We start from the raw sequence: 15337 nt of genomic DNA on the forward strand, positions 1-15337 counted from the left end.
CATCAAAATAAAGTGTTAGCAGATATTAAGCAGCCAGTCTACTAATACTCTAATGACTGCTAATTGACATGTAGTTGCAAAGTTACTTACTGTTAGTAGAATGTCTAAAGTGGACTGTCAAAATAAAGTGTTACCAAGAAAAAAACACCTTAAGCAAAACATGGTCAGGTCAAAGTGTCTGAATAATTTCTGAAGACTTTTTCGGTATATAATAGGTCACAGTTTACTTTATTTTGCTATCCTCACTTACGTAAATGAACTATAGTGTCCTGCACCCACTAGTAAAAAGATATCAAAAATTATATCCATTGTCTGAATAATTTTGGTTTGACTGTATGTCGAGGCGTTCCGGATTGGACCGTTTGCAGGCGTCTCACATGCTTGAGACCGCAGATCTAGGACTCGGGGTGCAATGGTGAGAAAATCTCGAATCGTCAGGGGGCCTGTGAAACGTGAGCCAGCTCTTACTTAGCGTTATGTTTTTACAAATGTTCAGAGCAGACAAGCAATGACGCAGGCCATCAAACCTTAATACCTCATCAGAAGAGAGGAAGTCGGAAAGTACCGCGGGGAGCGATTTGGCAGCGCGATCCTCGCTTGGAGGACATGTGGTGACAACTGCTTCTCTCGCGCAAAACAAACAAGCTTCGTGGGACCATTAATATGCACGTTCACAGACACCGTAATTAAAAGTCGGCTTCACGTGTGAGCGTAGGGGAGATAATTGTGTGTTTTGTCAAATGTGTTGGGATGGAATTGGAAGCAGACTGTGTGTTTTTGTTTGTGGACCTCAGGCTTGTTATTCGGCTGCGGTGTCCTGGATTCAGATCCGCCGGTCTCAAGTGGGCACATCTGAAAACCAAGGGGGTTTGGCAGGGAGATGGCAGCCTGCACTTATATGAGGCCCCAAATTTAATGAGCATGAATAATGAATAATGCACTCGACATGCTGATCTCTGAATGAGATGCCAATTTATTAGGCCAAAGCCTTCCTGCTCTGCTCTTCCTCTCAATATCTGGGCTCTTTATTTTGACTTACCAGGAAAAGAGCTTTGTGAACTTGCTCTGTTTTTGCAGAATTCATTAAATATACTCAGCATAGCATATGCAACTGTATGCATGGAATTCCTGCATTGCATACAGTGTCTGTTAAAGTGTGCTGGATACGTGAGAGTCCACAGCAGTTGGTCGCTCCTAAAAGCCTCTCAAACTACTGCTTGCTTGTATTTGCTACATAGTGATTAGTACATATGCACGGTATTTATTTACAGAGATTAACTCATTTACATGAAAAGAATCCCCCGTGCAGTCAGCACTGCTATACAGGAATGCTGCATTTACGTTTATGCATTTGGCAGCTGCTTTTATCTGAAGCGACTTTCAAGCTATGCATTTGATCAGTTCATGCATTCACTGGAAGGCAAACCAATGACCTTGGCATTGCTAGAGCCATGTTCTACTATTTGAGCTACAGGAATGGTTTATAATGCCGTATACCAGAATGCAATGCACTTGGCTTCTCTTTCTTGACTCAAATATTGAATCAAACATTTATAATGTTAGAAAATATTTCTAATTAAATGCTGTCCTTTTGGACTTTCTATTCATCAAAGAATCCTGAAAAATAAAATGCAAAAAAAAAAAATATTGTGCAGCACGACTGTTTTGAACATTGATAATAATCAGAAATGTTTCATGAGCAGCAAATCAGCATATTAGAATGATTTCTGAAGATCATGTGACACTGAAGACTGGAGTAATGATGCTGAAAATACAGCTTTGATCACAGAAATAAATTACATTTTACCGTATATTCACATAGAAAACAGTTATTCTAAATTGTAATAATATTTCACTTTTTATTTTTTATTTTTTTTACTGTATTTGTAATTAAATAAATGCAGCCTTGGTGAGCAGAAGATACTTTTTTGAAAAACATTTAAAAGTATTACCAACCCAAAACCAACATTTGAACAGTAGTGTATATATTTTCTTTCAAAGGTCTGAAAATTTACCACACACACACACACACACACACACACACACACACACACAGCACACACACATATACACAGAGAACCAAAAATACATTCCGAGTCGTTGGCTGATGAAAGGCAGGCCGTGTGTGAGCGTTTGCTAGTGTTTCCTGACTGAATTATTGATGCAACTAATCAATACGTCTCCAGTCCTTAATACACAGATCGATTCCTCCATTATCTCCAACTTTATAAACTGTTTTGAATGTTAAGAAACAGAAGGCTAAACGGTGCATCTGCAAATATGTCTTTTTAAAGTCCCACAAAAGGGGTTGTTTAATTATTGATTCAACTACTGTATTTTGCGCTCATGTCTTTATTTTTGGAGCGATCTCCGGTGCATTGCTTTCGAATGGATCACAGATCCAGTCTGTTCAGATCGCGGATGCTTTTGTTTCGATTCTCAGGTTTTTAGAAAGGGTTTTCTCTTTAGCTGGACGTGCCAGATGCTTCCTATCGCTCTGTCTGCTGACGAGCACTACCTGTCCCTTTCTCGGTTCAGATGAGAACACCTCCCGTGAATCGTCTCCTCAGCCTGTTATCTGTAAAGAGGGCTGATCTCTTGGCACAAATCGCGGAGTGAGCTGTCGGAGACGTGGCAGGGTTAAGGAGCGAGCGCCGCGTCGAGTCTCGAGATGAGAAATCGAGTGGGTGTGTGTGTTGAGTCGGGGGAAAAAGTGAAATATCAGATAGGGAGCGTGTCAGAAATACCCAGCCTTACCTGTAAACGGAAACGAGAAATTTAGTATAGACTGTGTGGAAATTCAGTGCAACTGTCTGAGTGTTTTTAGCATGTTCTCATGCAGTTGCTAAGGTGTTCTGGTTGGTTGCTAGGTGTTTACTTCCTGTTTCATGTGAAAATAAATCTAGATGTGGCCTGGGTTCATCCTTCCATGTGTGTCCGTGGGATTTTTTCACCGGTTTTATCACCCAGCAGATGAAAATCCTGCTTGAAGTAACAGGTTTCCTACAGTAGACGCTGAGAATGCTGCAAATCCACTGTAACCTTGCATGTTCTGTCATTTGACCGGAATGATTGATGGACTGATTGATTAACCAGTTGATTGTATTTGTTTATTTCCAAGTCATGGCAGACACTGACCAAAAAAAAGGTCAGTGTATGTAAAATATTTTCACTCAGAAAATGCTAGCAAATTCAAATGTCACATTTAATTACAAAGAGTAAATATACTCTTTGTAATTAAATATAAAAGACTGAAATAGTATTTTATTGTAAAAAGCACTGATAAACCAGAAATGAAATACTGATTGACTGATTAAGTGATTGTTATTTGATTGTACATTTAAAAAAAAATGAATTTAGATACACATAATTATAAACAAACCTCAAGTAACACATTCTTGTAAAACATTCTCCAATACTCTTTGATTTATTTTCATATTTGACAATTGATAAACCAACTAATTGATTGCATTTTATTTTATTGACATAATAAATAAATAAATATATACATACATAAATGCAGGTAGAAATAATCTCAATTTAGAAATTGCTAGTAAATTTCACAAGTAATTGGCAAAAAAAAAAAATGCAAATAACGCATTGAATTAAATATGAAATTATATTTTCTCGGAAAACGTACTCCGATAATCTTTGATTGATTAGCTGCTTTGACAACTGATTAACCAGAATTTGAGAACTGATTGATTGATTGATTGATTAATTGATTAACTGATTGATTGTGTTTGAGTTTATTTCCATAAAAAAGGTATAGAGACCATTTTTATTTAGAAATTTCACAAATGCGTACAAAGCAACTGCAAGTAACACATTGAATTGAACATGAAAAACTAACATATTATTGTCTTTTAATGCTACAAAAATATCTGTTTTTCAGAAATGTGAGAAACCATAAGTCGGAAATCTGATTCTTGTATTCATCCTTGTTTGCAAACTCTCTCCTGATATTTAAAAGTCTAACAAATATTAACGGCTTCAGCGCTACTTATAACGGCCATGCTCTGCGTTTCTCTTCTTAAAGATGAAATGCAAAGACAAACACACCTGTTGTCCCATCGGTGCAGTAAATCTGGGCTGGAGTCTGTGTGATGGCACCTCTACAAACACCAGCGGCAGGCAAACATTCCCAGCGAGACAAAGCAGTATAGCGCAGCGCCAGCAACACTGCCGTATAGCTTTTCAATTGTGATCCCTGTCAAACAACTGTATCCTTGCATGAAGGCATAAGAATGTGTGAGGCTCTCAGAAGAAGCCCTGCGAGAGCCATATAACGTTATATACGCTCGCCCTGTCAGCCCACTTAAGCGGCCTCGCTCCTAACTTCCTTTAAAGAGGCGATGCAGAATTTGTTTGCCTGGGCGTTTTTCGCCGGTCAGAGTCGGAGCTGTCAGGTAACTCATGAAAAAGTCATCGGGCTCGCTCCTCGCGTCTTTCACTGTCAGTCGGCATCACATCAAGGGATCGAGAGCGGCACAGGTATGCAGACGCTCCCCGTCTCTGACCATATGTTTCGCCTATTTCTGACAGCAAAAATGGCATTTACATGGCTGCCGTGTGCTGTTTACAGAGGTTTAAACTCCTGCGTCCTGTGTCGTGTGCTTTTAGCTCCATAGATAATACATGAGCTTGTTGGTTTTTAAGGGACGCCGCCATATGCATGAGAGCATTAAATGAAGAGCTAAACTGACAGCTCCATCTGCCAAATACACTCTTCGTCAAGAAGTGGCCCTCCGTGCTCCTCCTCCCGCCTCTTAGTCTCTCTAGAGGACACCGCGCTGTCGTCAGTGCTAATACTAAATATTAATAATTTGTTGACCTCAAAGTGTTTGGGAAGTCGCCGAGGGCCGGCTGAACGCCAGGCGCTCTGAATGGCATATGCAGATGTCAGGTGAGCGCTGATTTCCCACTCTCCGCTCCCTTTGTTTCTGTTTATCCGCCTCTCGCAAAACAGACAAGTTGCAGCAGAATTCGTCATGAATATTGCATCGCGGGTGCATGTCAACACAAACACACACACACACATGCATGCATTCGCACGCATGCGCGACTGTCCCGAAGGGTGGCAACAAAACAAGCCCAGCACTTCTGTCAGGCTTTTGTGTAAAATGAGCATTACATGCCTCCCATCAGACTCAGAGGAATCCTAAAGACGCGTACACTCACCTCTGTGCAATCCGCTCGTGTTGTAAATAAATTGCATAATGTTTTCTGGATGTCGTCGTGATTTAGCAAGAGCGTTTCAAATATTAATGGCTGCCGTATCTCTGGTCATGTTTGGATCCTGCTGAAACACAACACTGCTGCTCACAATCACATGCTCTGATTCCCAGTGCATTAAAAGCACACAAACCACAACAGGAGTTTTTAGGAGTAGAAACCTGTTTAATTTTCCATATAAATTTGGCATTTTTTTTAATGTCTAAAGAACTAAATAGTGTATTGAATGAATCATAGTCTTTAAAGACTAAAATAAAATAAAAAAGTAATACATAAATATGTAAAAAAATGGACAATGAAAAAAAGTGTAAATTGTTTTTTTTTTTTTAATGTGCAAACGTATTAAGTCTGTTTTCTATAAAAAGGTTTGCAATATCACATCATAATACTTATAGTATTTGAGGATGTACCGTGTTAATATCACTCATGCTGCATAGGTTTGCACATTCTCATATCGTTCACAATATTGTATATTTGCATATTTATTCTGGTCCTGGGTGTTATTCTATATTAGGGATATTATAGTTAACTAAAACTGAAAGTAAAATTAAAACCATGAAAGAAAGAAAGAAATAAAGAAAGAAAAGACTGTTACCTGAAATAAAAATAGAAATAAAACTATTATAAAATGTAAAAAAAAATCAACAAGCTGCCAAGGCAACATTTCCCATTTTAATTTAGTTTAAGTTGATGTACTAAAACATTTGAGAAAAAAAAAAATAGTATCAGTGAAACTAAGACAACAATGTTGCATAAACATGATTCCAAATCAAGGCAATTCAACTAAATAAGCAAGAACCGAAAACTACATAGAACCTGTGTTTATTTATTAAAAATTAAAAAAAAAAAAATTTTAAAAATAGAATCAAATTATAGTACGTAGTATATTAAATTCTAAATTCTATGTAAACATATTTAATATTTGATGATCAATATCTAATGTGGAAATGCTCTTTAGACTTAGATTTTTAGAAAATTCAGTTTCCAGTTCTGCATTTCCTCAGTTATAATGTTTTCTGGATGTCGTCGTGATTTAGCAAGAGCGTTTCAAACATTAATGGCTGCCGTATCTCTGGTCATGTTTGGATCCTGCTGAAACACAACACTGCTGCTCACAATCACATGCTCTGATTCCCAGTGCATTAAAAGCACACAAACCACAACAGGAGTTTTTAGGAGTAGAAACCTGTTTAATTTTCCATATAAATTTGGCATTTTTTTTAATGTCTAAAGAACTAAATAGTGTATTGAATGAATCATAGTCTTTAAAGACTAAAATAAAATAAAAAAGTAATACATAAATATGTAAGAAAAATGGACAATGAAAAAAAGTGTAAATTGTTTTTTTTTTTTAAATGTGCAAACGTATTAAGTCTGTTTTCTATAAAAAGGTTTGCAATATCACATCATAATACTTTTAGTATTTGAGGATGTACCGTGTTAATATCACTTATGCTGCATAGGTTTGCACATTCTCATATCGTTCACAATATTGTATATTTGCATATTTATTCTGGTCCTGGGTGTTATTCTATATTAGGGATATTATAGTTAACTAAAACTGAAAGTAAAATTAAAACCATGAAAGAAAGAAAGAAAGAAAGAAAGAAAAGACTGTTACCTGAAATAAAAATAGAAATAAAACTATTATAAAATGTAAAAAAAAATCAACAAGCTGCCAAGGCAACATTTCCCATTTTAATTTAGTTTAAGTTGATGTACTAAAACATTTGAGAAAAAAAAAAATAGTATCAGTGAAACTAAGACAACAATGTTGCATAAACATGATTCCAAATCAAGGCAATTCAACTAAATAAGCAAGAACCGAAAACTACATAGAACCTGTTTATTTATTAAAAATTTAAAAAAAAAATTTTTTTTAAATAGAATCAAATTATAGTACGTAGTATATTAAATTCTAAATTCTATGTAAACATATTTAATATTTGATTATCAATATCTAATGTGGAAATGCTCTTTAGACTTAGATTTTTAGAAAATTCAGTTTCCAGTTCTGCATTTCCTCAGTTAAACACTGTTCACTCTCTCTCTTAATGTGTCGAACCCTTTATTTAATGACGGCGTCTGTCCTGAAACCTGACTGCTGTGTCTGAGAGTGGAAGTGTATTGACGGCGTGTCTCGGGGATCTACGGGTTTCCACACAGCTTTATTGGATCTAAACTGATGGATAAATAAGCAAGAACCGAAAACTACATAGAACCTGTGTTTATTTATTAAAAATTAAAAAAAAAAAAATTTTAAAAATAGAATCAAATTATAGTACGTAGTATATTAAATTCTAAATTCTATGTAAACATATTTAATATTTGATGATCAATATCTAATGTGGAAATGCTCTTTAGACTTAGATTTTTAGAAAATTCAGTTTCCAGTTCTGCATTTCCTCAGTTAAACACTGTTCACTCTCTCTCTTAATGTGTCGAACCCTTTATTTAATGACGGCGTCTGTCCTGAAACCTGACTGCTGTGTCTGAGAGTGGAAGTGTATTGACGGCGTGTCTCGGGGATCTACGGGTTTCCACACAGCTTTATTGGATCTAAACTGATGGAGGATGGTTGGGAAGTGGCTTGATGAGTGTCAGGATGTCAGCCAGACTGATTTACTGCTCTTCACTGCTGCGTCTTCTTTCAGTGCTGCGTGTTCGCTGAGAATAGAGCGGCTGGTGTTGGCTTTCTCTGAGAGAGACAGCATTAGAGAAGTGAAGCATCAGCTCGTGTCGGGGAGAACTGACTCACTTTTTGGACGGTAAATGACCCAGTCGGAAATACAAATATTTGCCAGTTCAGTTCATCCCAGCAAAGCAAACAGTGCTAAATACTGCAACAGAACAAACTATACAGCTTCATTGTTTTTAACTCAGTGTTTGTCTAGTTTTATTTTGTTTAAAGAGTTATTTCACCCCAAAATGAAAATTGTCATCATTTACTCCCCCTCGTGTTGTTCAAAACCCTAAAGAGTCATGTTTGGAACAGAAATTGAGATATTTTTAATCAAATCTGAGAGATTTCCATCTCTACATTAAAAGTCTATTCACCCAAAACTCTGATGCTTTAGAAAGTTCATAATGAAAAAAAAAATATATATATATATATATATCTGTATGAATCAAGCTGTTGAATCCAAGATCGCTTTATACGATGCACAGATTCAATTTAAGCTTTTATTCACATAAAAAAAAAAACATTGCTAAGCGAACATAAACAAAAGTTCAACCATTCTTACCTGATGTGCGAGAATGAACCTCATTGGTTCTTGCAGAAGTTCAAACGTTCAAGATTGAACCTAATTGGCTGAGACTGATCATCAACGTTTATCAGTGAATAAAAACCTACATTTAACCTGTTCATCATATAAATTAAATTAATAGTGTCCCCTCAGAAGACTTGCATTAAACCACTCCATTCATATGAATGATCTAAAGATCAACACATTTCTGATGGATTTGGAGGGTGAGTAAATCATGAGATTGTATGTATGTATTTATGTATGTTCTTATTTATTTATAATGACAATATACTTATATACTTATAATTAACATACTTATATAAATAATAATAATACTTCATGTAACATCATGTGATATAAATTCAATATAGTCAGCTACCTTAAAAAAAAGAGCTGTTTGACTGATGTACTTGACAGCTAATTTGAAACTTTAACTTGCCAAGCTATGAGATCAGAAAGCATGAAATGCAGGCAACCCCCTGTATTAGCGAACAAATTATGTTTATGTTCTAAATTTAAGAGCTTGTATAAGCAGCCATTTACACCTATAGCGAAACATTTCCATCAGGCACGAAAAACGACACCCTGCCGCCAGAGCGCCTCGGCCTTGCAGCAGATTGCGTAATGTGGGACTAATCCTTTCCTTGAGCTTTCGTTACTTCACTACTTTGAGTACGCAGGATTCTCTGCGCTAATCAGTTTTTAATTGCTAAGCGGGGAGACTGGAGCAGGCAGGCCCAAACGGATGGATGGATGGGAGGAAAGTGAGCAGGAATATGACGCGTCGCCGCAGAACCTAGAACAGCTCAATTATCCCGCTGTCAGTCTATCAGCCAACGTTTTGTGCTCCGCCATTGATTGGAGCGACTTTGAGCAAGCCAGCGATGCATTTGTGGGCATGCTGCCGAAACCAGCTCAAAGGGGGCGGGTGTCAGCTTTTAATTGTAACTGTCTTGCAGAATGGTGTTGTTTTAATATCCTGTATAGATTTTTATGTAATACACTTACTTGCAGGCAGCCCCGAGCAAGAATCAATTCGGCACAGGAATCTCCTTTTGTTAAAAGCCAATCTTGTTTTAATGATGCATGAAGAAATATTCAAGCATTGACATTTTCCTGTCAGGTTCCTTTAGAAAAATCAATTAAGATGATTCTGCTTTGACCCAGTTATCCAGTTAATGCTTATTAGGAATGTAATAGGATTTACTGTCAGCATAATATGTATTTTTTTGGATCTCATCTCATTAGCTTGTGCATGTTTCAAAGAGCAGCGTTGCATCAGATCCTGTTTAAAAGCGTCTGTGTGTGTAAGATGGAGACGGTGGAGCGTTTGTGTTGAATGGAGGTTTGAGACAGGTTACACACACACGACCCCGGGGCATCACCGTCATCTCTGTCTGTCTTTCTTTCATCATCTCTGTCTTTCTTTATTTCTTTCTTTGTATTGAAGAGTTCTTCCATGTTGACTAATGTCATCAGAGGAAATTATAGATTTCCTGGAAGGGATGTTATGAGAGAGACTTCACGTTAGATGTCATCCACCGATAAGATTCCCGTTTGCCAACAAAGCAGAAACAGGCTCTGAGGAAACTGTAGATGCAGTCGCTGAAATTCTCTGACACGAAGAAGAGCAAAAGAAGAGAGGGAAAAAATGACAAAATTAGTCATCCCAAAGCATCACTCAAACAAAGTCCTCTGTCCCAGGGGCTTGAGGATCACTGCTGTCTTAATAATGGGAAATGTTAAACCTGTTTTACGCTGTTTAATGCCTTTTCTTTCTTAAGTCCTATGACAGTCTTTGTTTTACTCCTAATTATCTCGTCTGAATGTGAACAGTCAGCTAAGATGATATAAAGCTCTCTCTCTCTTTCTCTGTCTCCAGCTCTCTTTGTGCTGGCACAGCCTGAACCCATAGACGTTCACTGGTATTTGATGCTGACAGTATTGTCCTTACAGATTGGGTGACTCAGACAGCCAGAACGGAAAATATTGTGGAAACGGGAGACATAAAATCTGAGATCTCAGTTTTCCTCAAGTACACTTCCTTCTCCTAACACATGCACATGCATTTGCTAAATTCTACCAAAATACCATCACATCTCGGCGTTTTAATCCAAAATCAACGTAGAGTATTTTTAACTTTGATCGGTGGAGGTGTTTATGAAACCGATCTCCTCTCTTTGACACACAATCCAAGCTTTGCGTCATCTGCACAAAAGGAAACAGTGTCTCCAGCAAGGCAGGAGTCTGTCATTTGTGCTCGCTTTGAAATCACTGAAAGAAAGCCACTCCACCCGAGGGTCAGGACGTCCACCGAAAGAAGGATGCTCCACCTGGGGGGCAATATGCCCAGAGATTCTCCAGATCGCCTTTCAGGAAGGTCAGAGGTCAAATGCTACAGAACCTGACACCACTTTAGCCCTCTGAAATGTTGAGTAACATATTGAGTGAGATGATAGCTCATCTGGGAGCCATAGAGGTCAACTTTAATAAGAGGAATATTATTTAAGAAATGTGACTACTACTGTCTACTACTGTCTACTACTGTCTAGTATGCAAACCTGGTGAATTGCCTACATTCTTTAAAATAAAGCATTTAAAAGAAGGGTCAATTTTTTAATTCCATTTTAGAACCTTTAAATTTTTTAAATAACTCTTTTCTCTCTTTTTTACATTCTCCAATAATTTAAATAAACTTCAGGTTGCATGGATATTTAACGGAACCATCAATGGCAATAAATAACCTTTATTTTGAAGAGACAGTATTTTTAAGAATCTTAACGCAAAGCCTCGTCCAAAAGGAAAGATCCAAATTCTTGCTAGTGTGCATCCTTTGCAGAGTGGGTATTGCAACAAACTAAGAGGGGGAATACATAAATAATAAAGAATAAATAAATCCAAAGAGGGCTAGAGAAGTGTTGATAATACATTTGTAATCAAAGCCACTGGTTAAAAAATTGCTACTTAAAAAGGTACCGTGTTATCAAATAATAGAGCATGACATTGTAAATGAAGCAACATGCTAGCATCAAACTATTGATATTTTTATTGTCATGTTTGCACAATGGAATTACAGTCTATGGGAAGTGTGAGGCTCGATTTTGGTGTAGAAAGGCAGTAGAAAGCAAAGCTAGTGTAAATACTACAGGGAAAGGATATCCAAAAACACGAGTCGCTGTGTTTCAAAATAAAATATTAAAGCCTAGGCATTGATTTTTTAGCGTTTATGCTGATCCTTGCAAAGATGAGTGAAATCCGAAATATATGAATGAGATTCTGATATATTAATGAGGCGTAAACAGACAAACACGGAGAAGGGAAGAATTTAATTTTGTTAAAATAGCATATACGGCCACACAAATAAATTGGCCAGTTGTCTCTGTCTCTGTCTATCTGTCTAGCTACCTAAGCAGCAGCTATTCTAGATAGTGAATCTCGGAGGGCTCATCGTGTGACCAGGGCCCATCTGTTCTACAGCAGGAGTTAGGCAGCTAAGCGGCGTACTTTGATCCCAATGTAGATTTATCCAAACCCACCAGGATTTGCCCTCCTCTCCAGCTATTGTATAGCTGCCCCTGAGTACAAATGCTAGCTTCATTATAAGTGTGGGCGGTAAAGCTTGTATTCCCTTAAGTGCATGTGAATGCATCATATTGATATTCGGTAGCTTAAAAGCACAAGCATTGCGATATTGTCATGAGAAAGCGGATAAAAAGGTAGGTCACGAATGTGATGCTGTTTAATAAATGTATATGCATTTTTTTAAGTAAAAAAAATTTAATCCCCTGGACCCCAGTGTAATTTCTTTGAAATAACAGGTGTGTTTGATGCATTGAAGCAATATATCATATGTTCGTGTTAAATAGTCCTTTCCACCACAGGTTTGATTAATACGCCAAATGAGGAATTAAGAAATATACGTTTACTGTACAGTTTACTCATTATTCGAAAGGGACGCGGCGCTCAAGCGTCATCCCCGCTTCTCAACGCCATTCGTCTTTGTCAGTCGGCGGCGGTGGGCCGAGGGGGACTGACAGGCAAGAATTAATTCTCTAACACATAATTATGGAGCAAAATGTTGACTGGCTTGCAGAAAGTGCACGCTGACACTTCTGCAGTTTCTGTGAGACATGGCAGCAACATTAGCATCGGTCATTAGCGGCAGACATTTCCGCGTCTGTGTCGGATACAGGCTCGTGTGCAGACCTATTTGGTTACCTGCATGACAGCCTTGTTCAGGACACAAGAAACAGCTGTCTTGGCCTGTGTGAGTCGAAATAATTAGGCCTGTCATCTTCTGGCTCTGATTTCCCCCTAAGCCCACTCCACAAAATGCAAATATTTTGCTTTCATTGTCACATTCACCTTGACACGGATATTGCTCGGGTGCCTAACTGGATGAGATGACTTCTAAATTTGCATTGTTCGTTCTAATAAATTTGCTTCCCTCTATAGCCGCTGGCAGGGACCCATCAGATAAACTCTCTCCGAGCGTCATCAATCACAGGCGCCCTGACAGACTGCTTTCGCCTTCATTTGTTACATACGCGAACACGCTTAATTATTTGTACTGTAATTAGCTGGGAAAATGTCAGGAAATGTCAGCTCTCTGTTCGCCGTGGAAGGGCCCCTGCTTGAAAGCTGCGGTGACTGAAGTGTCATTAATGCCAGCGAACAAGATGAGGATCAGCTGGGGAGGAGAGCGGGGCCTTTACGCTGTAATCATGGAGACTTAGAGGGGGAGCGCTGCAAATCAGCCCGCCTAGCATGATGGGCATCTTATTAGTGAGCAGCAGCATTTCTGCTGCATGTCTTGTATTTTTTGTCTTTCTTTTCCTCGCCCTCTTCACTTTTCCTCCCAGCGCTGAGAAATAAAGGCAGCGAGCAGCAAAAATAAAGTCGGGTAAACAATTGCTGCTCTCCATTCAGAGAGCTGCTGTCAAACTGGGCGCATTTTACCGGGCTGCGCAGCCTGTCACAAACAGACATTATGCTAAAAGCCGAGCGGAATGGGGAAGCTCTGTGTCAAAACTGTTCAAGTTTGCCTTTTTAAATAGACTGCATTAAATCCGCAGCTTGAATGCGGCTGGAAAAGCAACGAGAAGTCGGAGCGGGATTGGCGAGCAAGCCAGGAGCGTCCTTCGTCGAGGTCACGGCTCTCGGGAGGCTTCGCTCGCCGCTCCTCTTCCAGGGCCTCGTTCGGGGCCACCTTAGCCGGAGACGCCACTGATGGTCATCCAAGAGATCCTTAATTAGCCTGCAATCTGGCAACGGTGCGTGTTCCTGGCCTGTTTGAATAGCACGCCAGATGCAAGACCACCTTCAGTGTGTCATTTCATTGTGTAGGCAGCAGGGACGGGGCATCAGCCGGCCGTCCGCCGCACTCTTCTCTGGCACAACAGCTGAGAAAGAGGACAGCAGAGGTGACCCTGACCAACCTCGACCTTCAGTCGCAGACTAATGGCTTGGCGGGGGACGTTAACCTCTTGTGTGCCGTGCTGCGCTTTGAAAGCCAGCAGCCTATTGTTTCCTGACTTATTATCTCTCGAGTCATCATTGATCTACAGAGAAGGTCTGTCTGTGTTTGTCACTCACGTCGGAATTGTTCTCCCAGTGTTTTGCGCTGGTTTTCATCCGTAGACAGTTTGTCTGAGTGTCAGTGTGTTGTAGTCTTCCACCCGTCTGTTAGGATTTTCGGTTCATTAACAGAGAAGATGTCCACGCTTTTGGCAACTCGGCACAGGAAAGCTTTGCTTGGCTGCGTGAAGACGCTCCCGTTATGCTAGAGAAAAATGTATGCCGCAAATAACGTCTTTGCGATGTTTTCATCCATGCATCCCAGATTAAACCCGAGCCTAAACCCAATGACCACAGATTCCCGATCGAGTATCCATGTAAAATTAAATTCATGGAACCGGTTCGGGGCAAACTCAAAAGACATATCATTCAACATTAAGCTAATCTGTGGTTCGATTTGCAGTCTTAAGCTACACAAGCATAAAAGCCTGTGTAAGCATTCTCAAATCTGCCCTGTGAAGCTTATAATAGTCTTATTTTTTGCTGTGTAGTTGTGGCCTGAGTGCAAAGAGTTTTCCAATGATGAGAACTCAGCTTAACGTTATTATTATTTTTTTTGCAAGGGCTTTATGAAAGTTGAGAGTTGTCGGTTCTCTAAAAAACAGCAGATCTGCACGACAGCATTAACAGATGGTCCGTTTCCAAGCAAATGCTTCCTTGATTTATAATGCTGAAAAAACTATTTTTTTTCAGTAGTTATAAATCAAAAAAATATTTAATTTGTCTTTATTAGCAGGTCAAACTCTATCTAAAATTTGAGCATGTGTGGTTGTTTAGAGCATACTAGTATAATCTAGCTAAACATTGATTCATGTACCATTTTATTTTACTACTTCCTTTACATTATTATTAGACAGCTGTGAACATGATTTGCTACTTGCTTTTATTAGTCAGAAGTACTGGGGGAGGGACTTTCTCATTCTAGAGCGTGTTTGATTGGACGAAATGAGCGGGATGATTCATCCGTATTTTCCAGAATAGAGAGAGTGTAAAATTAAAGTGCATACTATATTTATAGTGAGATTATTTCGTCAACTGTTCGGAGTAGAACACCATGTTGTTTTAATGCTTTGGCAATACGAAATATACATTTGTTGTGCCATTAAAGCCATATGAATTAAACCGAGTACACTAGCACATAGCGAACAAACCACAAAACTACATTCTGAATTAAACACGAAGTAATGAACAAAGCCCAGTTTGTGGCTTTGAAGTAACGATAGTGTTTCTGCTACGAGGACGTTCTCATCCGGCCCTTTTCAAGAATCCGCTATCAA

Source organism: Sinocyclocheilus rhinocerous, unplaced genomic scaffold (assembly GCF_001515625.1).
Source record: "Sinocyclocheilus rhinocerous isolate Xijiao unplaced genomic scaffold, SAMN03320098_v1.1 scaffold264, whole genome shotgun sequence".
NCBI lineage: Eukaryota > Metazoa > Chordata > Actinopteri > Cypriniformes > Cyprinidae > Sinocyclocheilus > Sinocyclocheilus rhinocerous.